The sequence below is a fragment of the Lichenostomus cassidix genome, chromosome 5 (assembly GCF_008360975.1).
Source record: "Lichenostomus cassidix isolate B80296 chromosome 5, HeHo_3.0, whole genome shotgun sequence".
Lineage (NCBI taxonomy): Eukaryota > Metazoa > Chordata > Aves > Passeriformes > Meliphagidae > Lichenostomus > Lichenostomus cassidix.
Window position 1 is genome coordinate 6528807 of NC_139486.1, and position 12282 is coordinate 6541088.

Consider the following 12282-nt stretch of genomic DNA (forward strand, 5'->3'; position numbering starts at 1 on the left):
GCTGTGACAGTCCAAGGACAGAAGAGGTATTATTATTTTTTGTTAGACTGACTAAGGTAAGTGAAAAAATTGGATAAATGTTTGGGTTTAAGATAAGGGGATTCTGAACCCAAAACCTTGCCTGAGTTTCCTGATAAAGTTGGGTCAAGCTCTTTTGGGCTCCTAAAGGTCCATAAGACCTTGACCTGATCTTATCAGGAGACCAACAGACTCCTAAACCACGGTCTGCTAAGCCCACTAAGCCAATCAGAAATCCAAGGTTTCAAGCAGGATCCACAAAGGCACTTCAGTACCTGAAGCAGGACTTCAACAGGTCAGAGGTACCTCAGTAAATACCTGTGATCCAAAAGACTCCACTAAGGTGGAATTGAGGGCTGGGGATGATCATCTTTGGATTTTAATTTACAGGGTGAGACCTGAAGTTACATCTCTTTGTGTAACAAACCCTCCTCATCTGTAACTGAGAAGGTGGTGCACTTTAGGAGGTGGCAAAACAGAGTGGAAACCTTTATTCATGTGCAATGTCTGCATTATAAATGGAGCTAAATGAGCCCTGCTCAGTTCAAGATGGCAGGTGCCTGTCCTCAGGAGACCAACCTGGGATGTGCCTCTGTATGAGCAGAATCCAGTGCCTTGGCTCTGAAAAATTTCGGAGTTCACACCAGCACTGTTTGCTTTAAGACAGTAAACAACTCCCTAATGCAATCCTGCACAGAAAGATGTGAGTGCATGGTTCTGGCTCCTGGATGCTGCTATAAGGTTCAAGTACTAATCTCTAAGTGTAGAAGTCTTCAGTTTGTCTTGTTTTAGCCACAGGAACCACAATCCACAGGCAAAATCACGGGGGAAAGGGAACTGAAGAAAAGGTGAGGATATCTTCTTTGAGAAGTATAGGCTTGCTAATTATGGACCTATTCCAGGAAGATTTCCTACAGATTTGCTACAACTTCAGTGTTAATAACCTATTTTTCTCTTTTGGAACCATGCTTCTCCATCCTAAAATTAGCTTGTGACCTAACAGAGCATTAAGCCATGAGCACCTTTAACCACCAAAGTGTTTCCACTGACTTCAGCAGAAACACGCGGGTGTTGGAGGCAGCGCTGGCGCCCCAGAGATCTGCTGGAGCCGTCTTACATGCCAGGGACAGTGTCATACACAGAGCTTAGATTAAATGGGAGGGGAAGGGGGAGCATTTCTAACATGATTACTGTCAGATTTCCTTTTATGTTTTCCAGAGGAAAATAGTATGCAAATGCTGCACGTGCCCGCATGGATTCAACCTTCCTCTTTTTTGATCTCTCTAATTCTGACAAACAAGCTGCCCATGATTGCTGAAGGGAAACTCTCCCCAAGGTGTTGGGCCACAGGCGTTTTTGAGGGGCACAGAGGATTTAGGCAGAGCCCTGTTCGCCAGCTTCTAACTACACTTTCCCCCTCCAGCACTCTTCCTCCCGTTGCACCTCAGTGGAGACAAGGTGAATTGTGTCTGGGAACTGAGCCAGGGTAAAAATAATGGAGGAGGGGAGGGTGCTGCTTGTTTTAAGCAATTTCCTGATCTGTTTGACAACACAACACAAAGAGCTGCACCAGCACAACAGAGGGAGCATAACCTGACTGGTCCATCAAAGTGCTGCCATCAAAAATGATGTCTGCAAAACTTCATCCCTATTTCCTTGGTGTTGCTACACCAGCAGGGTGGAAGTTCCTTTGGAAAGTCCAAAGGTGAGTTTCCACTCTCACCCATCCCTCTCCTTTCCCAATTCTTCTCTCTCTTGCAAGGGATGGGGCGAGCAGAGAGCAGCTGGGCACAGAGGCTGATGTTTCTGGCACAGTGCTGATCATTTCTTTTCTTGCTGTAGTGTCCTGTTCCCAGCTCCAGCTTTTGCTGTTCATTCCTATCTCTGTGCTGGATCCTGCTGCCCCCTCCATCATGCTGACATACCTTTTTGTGTGTCCACACCACAATCAAATCCTGGGAGCAATCCAGATCAAAATAAAGTATCCTTCTTCAGGGCTAACTTTCATCTGGTTCCCAGCCCCAGCTCCAGAGCACACACTGTGTCAGCATGGCACAGGGGGTTGCACACAGGGGAAAGAGGAGGGTCACCAAAGGTTTGTCCTGGCAGACTGCAGAGCAAACATAACTTGGAGTATCCAACAAAATTAGTTTACACAGCCATCACAGTCATTCAGTTAACACTATATCCAGATTGGGGCGGGTTCTTGGGGCATTTTATCTCCATCCAGTGCTGGAATCTAGACATGCAAATTCTGCATTTTAGAAGGAATGTTCTACCATGAAGCTCATGCTGTTCATCACTGTGGGACCTGTAAGTGCAAGATCATAAAATCATAGAATCATTAAGACTGGAAAAGACCTCTAAGATCATTGAGTCCAAATGTTCACACAGCACCATGACATTCACCACTAAACCATGTCCCCAAGTGCCACATCCACACACCTTTTGAACACTTCCAGGGATGGAGATTCCACCACTTCCCTGGACATCCTGTTCCAATGCCTGACAACCCTTTCAGTGAATAAATTTTTCCTAATACCCAATGTAAACATTCCCTGGTGCAACTCAAGGCTGTTTCCTGTCATCCTATTGCTTGTTCCCTGGGAGCAGAGCCTGACCCCCACCTGACTGCACCCTCCTGTCAGGGAGTTGTGGGGAGTGTAAAGGTCTCCCCTGAGCCTCCTTTTCTCCAGGCTAAACACCTGCAGCTCCCTCAGCTACTCCTCATCAGACTTGTGCTCCAGACCCTTCCGAGCTCCGTTCCCTTCTCTGGACTCCCTGCAGCCCCTCAATGTCTCTGATGTAGTGAGTGGCCAGAACTGAACCCAGGATCTGAGGTGTGGCCTCATCAGTGCCCAGCACAGGGGGATGATCACTGCCCTGGTCCTGCTGGCCACACTGTTGCTGATTCAAGCCAGGTGCTATTGGCCTTCATCGCTACCTGGGCACTCCACTGGCTCATGTTCAGCTGCTGTTGACCACCACCCCAGGTTCTTTCCCACCTGGAAAGGGCAACTTTCTAGCCACTCTTCCTGCAGCCTGTAGTATGAGTTACCTGGATGCTTTGTACAAGAAACATTCAGCTCTGTGACTTTGCTGCTCTGAGTGGTGTGGGAAGGCTGGGGTAAGAATCACTGCTGAACTGATCAGACCATCCTTCAGGGGAGAATTCCATGGGAATTTTGAGGGCTTCTCATGCCCACTGCAACTATCTTCATCACTGCCTGACAGTGCTGCTCTGTAGGGATTTTCCCCAGTGCTGTGTGCATCCATCCAGGCAGCTTATTTTGGACACCCACAGACAGCAGACAAGAGCCCTGCTCACACAACTTCCAGCTCTTCACCTTCCACAAAGCCTGATCCATATCAGCCACTTGCTATCCTTGCTGGCAGCACCCATATATCTGTCCAAGCAGGTATAGTGTGAGTGCCTCAGCAGCTCCAAGCTGGAAGGCTGTGTGGAAAAAGAGATGAAAGCTTATTTTGAGTGTGTCTAACTAACCAACAGCCTGAATATTTGGATACAAAGTAGGCTTATATGACTTAATTCTACCTTTGTGTCTCGCACCATTTTTTAAGGAATTACTATTTAATTGCTCATATTAAGCCAGTCCAACAATACCATTGAGTGTTAGTAACACTTAGTGTCATATCTTCAAAGTGCTTTACGAGCAAGTTATGAAATGTGTAATATGAGTGGAAACAACCACCTTGGGCTGGGACCTGTGTTGTGTTTCACACAGCCTGGCATGCCTGCAGTGCTGTGTATGCTGGGATGAGGAGCCCTGTGATTCATGATAGGATAAAGTCAGTGAGAAGAACATGGGGAGGTGATGTGGGATGGTGTTCTCCAAGGTATCAAAGATCGAGGCTCCAGACTTCTTCTGGTGAATTTTATGGCATGTGCAAGAGCCTCAAGTGATCAAGAGGGGAGTTGAAATAGTTCTTCAAGTAGCGGAGCTTGGTTAAGATATTGCATCTTCTTCTTCCCCTAGCCCAAGACCGAAAAGGGACAGCCAAAAGTCATAAATCAGCCAGAAATGTTTGTTTCACTTTGAGGATATGCATTACAGTAGCTGTAACACAGGAATTAGGAAACCACAGCACAGCCCGAAGGCCCTTGCCTTCAGCTCAGTCCATGGAGCACCAGACAGCTGCGTCACTATACAAACACTAATTAATCCTCAATAAAACAAGTACAAAAAGTACACAAAGAGCCCTCACGGGTTGATTTGTTGCCAGGATGGCAACAAAGCATGAACTGGACCAGGTGTTTGCCAAGGCAGGGCAGTCAAGTCGTAGCCAGCTTTGCTTGTTGCTTCTGCAAGTCATTGTGTTCTCAGGCTCCAGCTGAAATGACACTGAAAACGGTGCAGGACTCACTTTTGCCTGGAAAAGTTTCTTTACAGAAAATCAGAGCTCCAAATCTTGCAGGGTTTCTTTAGGCAGATCTGTGGGTATAAAAAGAAGCTGAAGTAGGTACATTTGCATTTGTAAAGGACCTCACCCGCTTCCCTCTTTTAAGTTGACGTTTTACCAGCACAGACTGAGGAGAAGCCTAATGTATCAGCAGTGGCAGGAAGTGGCTTTGGAAAGTTACATTCCCTTTGGGAAGCTGGTTGACCTACGGGTGTGCAAAGCAAAACTCAATCCCAATATTTGTATCTTCTCACTTTGTGAAGTCTACAGCCAAAAGCTATCCAGTATCGAATGGGACAAATCTCAGGAATTCTTTCCTTTTCCTCCTCCAAAAGCACTCCTCTGAGTTCTAAAAGAGCCCCAACTTATGTTCACATAACTGACTCACATCTGCCTTCCAGAGTTCTGGCTGGGCATGGCCAGATGATGCTGTCCCTAAACCTGAGGGAAGTCTGAATCTGGAAGAGAGGGGAAGATGGGTCATGCCTTGGGTCTGTCTGAGGTGAGGGGAGCTGAGCTTTGGGAGGGCTGTGGAGGCTCTGCAGAAACTGCAGAGGTCTTCAACGATCTTTCAAACTTAATTTGGGGGTGCTGCACGTCTGTGACGAAGTATTTTATTTTTTTTCTATCCCCTGTAACCCCAAACCTTCCCAGAGCATTAAATGTTTCCTACAACACGCGGGCTTTCTTCCTTCCAGCACAAGTGCTTACTGTAAAGCACATGGACACAGAGCGCCTGTGGCCCTGCCCGGCTGCTCGTGAGGGGCGGGATGAACAGCGCCGTCCCGGTAAGCGCCGGCAGGGAAAACACCGGGAAAGCCCTCACCGAGAGCCGAGGCTGGTGAGGACGGGCGGGCGCGGGGAGCCGGGCAGTGTGGGCAGAGAGCCGGGGTGTCCCGCGGGGGCGGCCCGGAGCGGTGCCGGGGAGAGGCGGGGCGGGCCAGGCCGGGCTGAGGGGCCGCGGCCGCACCGCCCTCCGGCCCCGGGCGGGGAGCGCGCTCGCTCGCTGGAAGCGGCCGGGGCGGGGAGCGGCCGGTCCGTCCTTCCTCCTCCTCCTTCTCCTCCTCCATCCCGCCCTCGCCACCGCCACCCGCGCCCGCCACCGATGCCGGGACTGCGCCCGCGGTGAGTGAGCCCCGCCGGGACCCGCCCGCGGGAAGTTGCGGCGCGGCCCGGCTGCGCCTTTGTGCGGGAGGAGCGGCGCTGCCCGCCCGGTCCGGCCCCGGCCCCAGCCCCTGTCCCGGCCCGCCCGTGCCGCCGCCCCGCTCCGCTGCCCGCGCCCTCCGCCGCGCCGGTACCTGCCGCTCTTTGTTCCCCGCCGCTGCTGCCGCCTTTGTTCCCTCGGTGCCGGCTGCACCTTCGGCACCGCCCGCGCCCCCGCGGGACAGCGCTGCGCGGGGGGCGCGGATGGAGCGATCCCGCTCCCGGAGCGGATCCCCCCGCTCCCAGCGCTGCAAGAGCCGGGGAAAGGGGAAAGCAGCGCGGCGGGGCAGCGGCGGGAGTTGGCGGGGGGAGCGCGGCGGGCTCGGCCGGCGGCGGGAGCGGGCTGGGAGCGAGATCGGAGCGAGCTCGGGTTGAGCTCCCGCCCCCGCGGTCCTGCCCTGCCCTCCCGAGCGGGGGCCGCGCTGCCGGAGCAGCTCCGGCCGGAGCCGGCTTGTCCCGGGGCCGGCCTGTCCCGGGCCGGGGGAGCGCGCAGGGGGTGCGGGCAGGTGACCGGCGCTGCCCGGGGAGCCGTGGGTACCGCTGGGGACGTCCGTATCTCTCGGGCTGTGTGTTTGGGAACTGATGGTGCAAACTTACTCAGGCAAAGTTTTCGGGAAAAGGAGCGACTGCTTTTGTGGGAGGGCCGCGGGAGGCAGCGGCATCCTCCCCGCGCTGTTTCATTGCCGGCGCTGCTGCCCTGGGAGCAGCGCTGCCCGCTGAGTGCTGGCGCGCTCTGTGCTTCCCGCTGCACATGGGCTCCTTTCTCTTTCCCGCCTAGCTGCCAGCCTCCCTCCTGCTTTCCCTCCCTTCCTCCCATCTTTCCAGGGCTCCTGCAGCCGCCTGTTTCCTCTCGGAGCAGTTGTTACGGATCTGTGTGATTCCTGCCCATGGGATGCCGCACATGGGGCTCCCTGTCTGTACCATGGTGCTAACTTAGTGTCAGGCGCTCTGTGTGTGTGGATTTAAGGGAAAATTCCTTGTCCTCCTTGAGCCTCCACAACTAAACGTGGGCTCTGTCCCATCCCTCTCGCTCCAAAACGGAATCATTCTTCTTCTCTATTTCTCCTGGGAGCTGCTGGAGGCATCAGGAAGTAGAGCAGGTGCACCCTCCTCAAGTTACTCAGAATCTCAGAGAGAAAACTTTGAGCAAGTTTTTTGTTAGAGTTTCTCGCAGCCTTTGTCATGTCTGTGACTGTGTGCTCCTCGTGCCTCTGCTCTGCTCTTTCAGAGTGCCTTGTCCTGCCTGTCTGTCCTCTCCCGCTCTTTCTGTCGATCCTGTGTTTTCCTCCCTCCCAGCTTGCAGGGTGATCTCCCATCTCGGGACAGACAGACAAAGACCTAAGTGCCACGTGCAGGGTCTTGGCTCCTTGTTGTGACTGTTGGCCAAGTGAACAGGGCTGTAGCTTGGCGGGCACGTCTGTTTACATCTCTGTGTGAAATGCAATTCCTGCAGAAGGGACACACGAGGCTGCTGGCGCCTGCTTAGCTGTGTCATGGTCTTCAGCCACTTCTCGGGTGGCTTTATGGCTCTGAGAAGGAGCACGGTGGCAACTGTTAGCTCTGCTCACAATAACAGTATCCACACACACAGCCACCTCTGAAATCAGGGCAGCCTAAATAATTGATTTCCAAGAAGGCAGCGTGTCATAGCAAGAGAGGAAGGGGTGGTGTGGAGTGAGCAGGAGGTGGCAGGGGAGAGGAAGCCCTGGTGTCTGCAGGCATTGGTAGGGGGGATGAGTTGAAGAGAGAGCGAGGAGCAGTGACACTGGAATTTGGAGGTGAAAAACCAGCAGTGACCACAATAACATCACCCTGTACTGATGTGTGACAGTGGCAATGCTTGGGGTCCCCTCATGTGAAATGCTGTACAAACACCTATTCAGAAGTGTTTAAATTAATGTTCGTTCTTCCTATCTTCTTAATGAATGGTAATGAATGATAATTGCTTTTTTACCCAAGTTGGTGATAGAAACATGTATTAAAGTTCCTTTATTTAAGCAGTTCCTTACAAATACCCTCAGGAAACTCTATTTTAAGTGCTGCTGATACCATACAGTGCATAATATCAGCATGGTAGTTTAAGAGGGGCAAAGGAATTGTACGTTGATGCTCCTTGGGGGTTCTTTCCAACTCAGAATGTTATATGATTCTGGATATTCTAAGAAAGGGGCTAATCTTCCTCCTATGAAATCTGACTAAAAGTTCATTACAGTAACTGAGAACTTTGTTGGTGTCAGTAGCACTTGACCAGTCCTGTGGTGTGCCAGCTATTTTTTATTTATTTGTCAGTCAAAGATGTTAAGCGCAGACACAATGAAGCAATTCAAGGAGTGGCATACATTGCTGGCTAATGATCTAATAGCTTGAAAATGCTTTATCTCCCTAGCTGCTAATTTTAAATTTTATGGTGAAAGAGAAAGTAGGGAAAAACCCCCAGTCAGTTACTGTTTGTTCCTTTGCAGTTTTTTTCTGTGTGCTTTATGTTATTCCTTGTGATATGTTTCTGGGAGAGGTTTCTTCATGTTTTTGGAGAAAATTGCTTTGTTTCAGGGGAAAAATGGGCTACAGTTTAGCCCATTTACTGAGTTCATGATGCACATTGTAAAACCCCTTTCCTTTACTAGTCATTATTCCATGAGCAGTGAGATCAGCTCTGTTCAGTTTCCTTGACATGTGAATATAGAAAGGAACTAAAGAAAAAGTCCCAAAGCGGGTATGAAGAAGCCCAGCTTGGGAGATCAGGTATAAAGAGCCTCATTCATTTTGGTTTATCTGTAGTACAGGGATATGCCCTTACTCCATGAATCATCTCCTGACATCTGTTTGCAGCGCTGTTTTCTTAGCAACTGCAGCTCTGTTTTAGATCTGGGCTCTCAATGGCCGGGTTTGTGCCGAAAGATGCGAAGAGACAATCCAAGATCTTCCTAGTGAAGCTGTGCTTTTCAGCCCATTTGGACAATTTATTTTCTTCCCTGAGGCACAATAAATACCGGTTTTAAAAGTCTACCAGCTGAGATACTTTTTCTGTGTCAGTGCAGAGATGCTTATCTGTTGCTTACCACAACTGAAGTGTTTCCCCAACACGATCTGGCAGCGTGGGAGAGGATGGCCATGGGCTGTGTCCTGTTGAAGGGATGAGCTGTGCGAGCACCACACTTGCTCTACCTTTCTTACAGGTTTTTCTAAGCTGTCATGGTACTTCTGGATGTGGGAGAGAACGTGGTCTTGAAGGAATGCTGGCACTGGTGGCAAGGACCCACTCCTAGCAACGTGCCTGTTGGAACAAGTAGTTGGATTAGGCAGTGGGATTATACGCAATGTGGAGTGTGGAGCACTGTATGAGTAACGCTTTGGGATGGATCCATAAGCTGTGATTAAAGGGAAGGTGACATTTCATACACCTCTCACCTAATCTTTCCTTCCTTGAGTTTCATCCCTGGACAGTTCAGATGGGGGCCTCCTGTAACTGAGGCAGAGATGGCTATGTAGACTCTGGCACATCAGGTTGATCTGATTTTTGCCATTTGTCTTCCCTGGAGGAAGGGATCACACAGGTCAGGGGGAATTTTTTACTTCAGCTGGTGTGGCTGAATAGGTCAGGAGTGTAAATATATGGGAGTACAAATGGTATACTCATGTTAAGGGACAGGCAATGGTCACTCTGCTCTCTCCATGCCAACATGCAGTTCCTGCAGGAGGAGCAGGAGATTATACTTGCAGAACCTACAACTACTGGACTATAAATCAAAAAATATAGTGTGTGTTACCCCATAGGCAATGGATTTGACTGCCTTACCCTTCCTGGACTGATTTGCATCCTACAGAGCATGAAGGGTGCCAGTAGCAAGTAGTCACTCTGAAGGATGAATATGTTTTGACTTGGGATAATGCTGAGGAGGGGAGAGATGCCTCATGTTTGGAGCATTTTCTTTGCAAAAGGATTGTGCAGTGGAGATGGGAAGACTAAACAGTGTTGTTGAATACTGGCCACCTTCCTGCTGCCTTCATGGATCACACACAAATCCTGGATTTTGTGAGGGTACAAAGAAGACAACCTCTGTAGATCACCTAAATCACAGTATTCACAGCAGGAGGTGGAACAACCTGCCTCTGTGGAGATGCAGAGGGACCAGGACAGGGACAGAAGAGGGAGTGGGGATAAAACTTCTGTTTAGCCCAACTCTGGGCACAGCAGAAAGCTCTGTGAGAGAAAGCTGGTGCAGAGCAGGCTGTTATCTCCCCACAGGAGGGGAAATGGGACAGAGCTTTGACTCCGGGCATAACTTCAGTCTCGCAGGGAGGCATGTTTGCTTTCTAGCCTTCCTGCAGCCTGCTGATAACTCCCTGCACAATGCAGCTGCACAGATTGGCTCGAGAGGTTTTTAAGGAACTGCTGACCCTGGCACAAGCAATACTGTCTGTGACCATGAGGAGGAGGAGAAAAGAATGGCATTAGTTATCTGAACATGAAGACTGAGGCTGCAAATTCTATCAAAGGAAATGAAATTAGGATGGAAAACAAAACACTTGTAATTACTTTCATGGAAGTGTAGGGAGGAGGCAGAAATGTGGGGCTTGCAGGAAAAAGTTCTGCTTTCTGAATCTTCTGACTTGTTGGTTGCCCGAAGAAAGACCAGAAGTTGGTGAATGATGGAGGAAAAGGGTGAGGCAGAGAGGGGAATGAGTAAACTGGACACCCCTTGGTCTGTGACACACAGCCTGTGTACATCCACCCATGAAGTGGTTGTAAAGACACTTCAGAAATGGGTTCTGTTCAATTTCCATTAGAGACCTGTGTTGTGTGGGTTTGTGTTGTTAATAACTACCTAAATAGTGCAGGGAAGGGAATGAAAACTGCCTCACAAGAAGCACATCCAGCATCTTGGAGGCTCTTGTATCGTTAGCAATGTGCAGCTCTGCTTGCTGGAATATTTGGTGAAATATTCAAGTTCAATGACTGAATGAAATTCTTCTAGCAAAGCCAAGCCCAAGGGGTGGAGGTGGTTGTGTCTAATCTAGTTATCCACCTGGGGTGGGAAGCACAGAGCACTTGGAGGGTGTTCTCACTTCAATGTAACTCAAGGTGGGGTGCTGCTTTGCTTCCTTCCTTTCCCCCATCTTAAAAGGGCACAATTCATCTTGCCCAACTATATAACATAACTATCTGCATGAGAGACAGTTGTCCAGACTCCTTTCATAGTCACTGGAGGGGAGCAAACACTTTTGAGCCATGATTCATCCACACTGAGTTGGACATCTAAAAATACATTGGACAAACTGCCCTAAAAGTGCCTGTTCCTCTCCATTGTTTCTGCTGAGCTCAAACAATAAGCACTTACAGAGGTATTGCTCTGGTGGCTGTTTAGTGTCAGGAGAGCTGAATCTCTGCCAAAGTGTCTCATGTCCCAGCAGAGCATCTAGGAGGGCTCTGAGTGTCCTCATTTCCACCACACTCGGTGTTGGTTGTGCAGTGTAAGGTATTTGGCTGTACCTGAGACCGGGGAGCAGACAGCAATGTGCAGTCCAAATCCATCCTCCTCCTCTGGACAGTCCCTGGACTCAGACAAGCTTCAGGCTGGACCTGGCAATCTGCTGTAAATAAGAGGCCGAAGGGGATTTGCAGAGTGGCGTTTCAAGGTCGCACATCAGGTTAGTGGCAGAGGTGGAAGCAATGAGGACACTGTGGGCTCCCAGGGGTGTTCTCCTTCCCCTGCTCAAGCTCCTTGCAGCTGTCTTGCAATCTGCTGCACTCCTGGGGCGAAACTGGCACTGGCTCTCAGTGGTGAACAGCACCCGGTAGGTACTGACTTCCTTTGGCTGAAAACCTTTTGCAAAATTAGATAGGTTTATCCTCCTTTCCCTGTTGTTTCTCGTGTAAAAATCCACAGTCCAGGCACAGTGCTGAATTATTGTGCACCCAACGAGGCTGCTGTGAGTGACTGTGTGTGTGCTCTCTGTCACAGGCAGCTAAACCTTTGGGTATATATGCAACAGATCAATCTTGTGGTGGCCCAGGACAGCACCCAGGGTTATTCTCTAGTGGTCAAGCGATGTGCTGAAACTCTTTAAACAAACACATCCAATCTGTGCAATAATGCAAACCTCAGGAAGTTCTGGAGCCATCCAGGGAGCCCCTCCCTGGTCACCTCTGATGGTGTTGCTGCCACCATTGTGTTATTTAGCAGTCTGGAAAAGCAATCACCAGCTCTCCTAGGAAAAGCCTGTCTGTGCAGGTAAACCAGGTAGAAAAAGGATAAAATTCCTCTTGTGTAGAGAACTAGTTCACAGAAGAAAGACTTCTTTTGCTAAATGAGCTAAATGTCGAGGGAGAGACTGCTGAAGGAATTTGGTTGTGTAGCAGAGATATGAAACACAGGCAGGTACTGAGTGTTAAATGGATCCTGTGCACGTCTGATCCCAGACAAATACCAGACTATTCTATCTTTCTTGATACACGAGAAAGAATATGATAGCCATGAAATAGAAAGAACGTGTTGTCTGAGCCAGGATTTAATTCTTAAAGTTCCTCTTAGGGGGTCTGTGGGTGAACTCCAGGAGGTGAAACAGATTGCAATTTGATCCCAGAGAGACCAACTGGGGAGAGGAGGGAAAGAGCAAATTATTAAATAAGAGCTGGGA

General features: G+C 49.8%; 1 protein-coding gene and 1 long non-coding RNA gene across 5 annotated transcripts in view; one reads left to right on the forward strand and one right to left on the reverse strand.

The window, feature by feature from the left end:
* Window positions 1–486: 486 nt before the first annotated feature.
* On the reverse strand, window positions 487–6190 carry LOC146435865 (uncharacterized). The gene is made up of 3 exons (XR_014852412.1): window positions 5739–6190; window positions 3077–4410; window positions 487–2329 (listed from the first exon to the last, which is right to left on the reverse strand). It is a non-coding gene; the product is annotated as an uncharacterized LOC146435865 (long non-coding RNA).
* Window positions 5458–12282, forward strand: part of SYNE2 (spectrin repeat containing nuclear envelope protein 2) — a 174761-nt gene continuing 167936 nt past the window's right edge. For all 4 annotated transcript variants that reach the window (XM_085061147.1, XM_085061143.1, XM_085061144.1 and 1 more), the window contains exon 1: window positions 5458–5565. The gene's annotated coding sequence lies outside the window, so the exon portion shown is untranslated. The remainder of the gene's footprint in view (window positions 5566–12282) is intronic.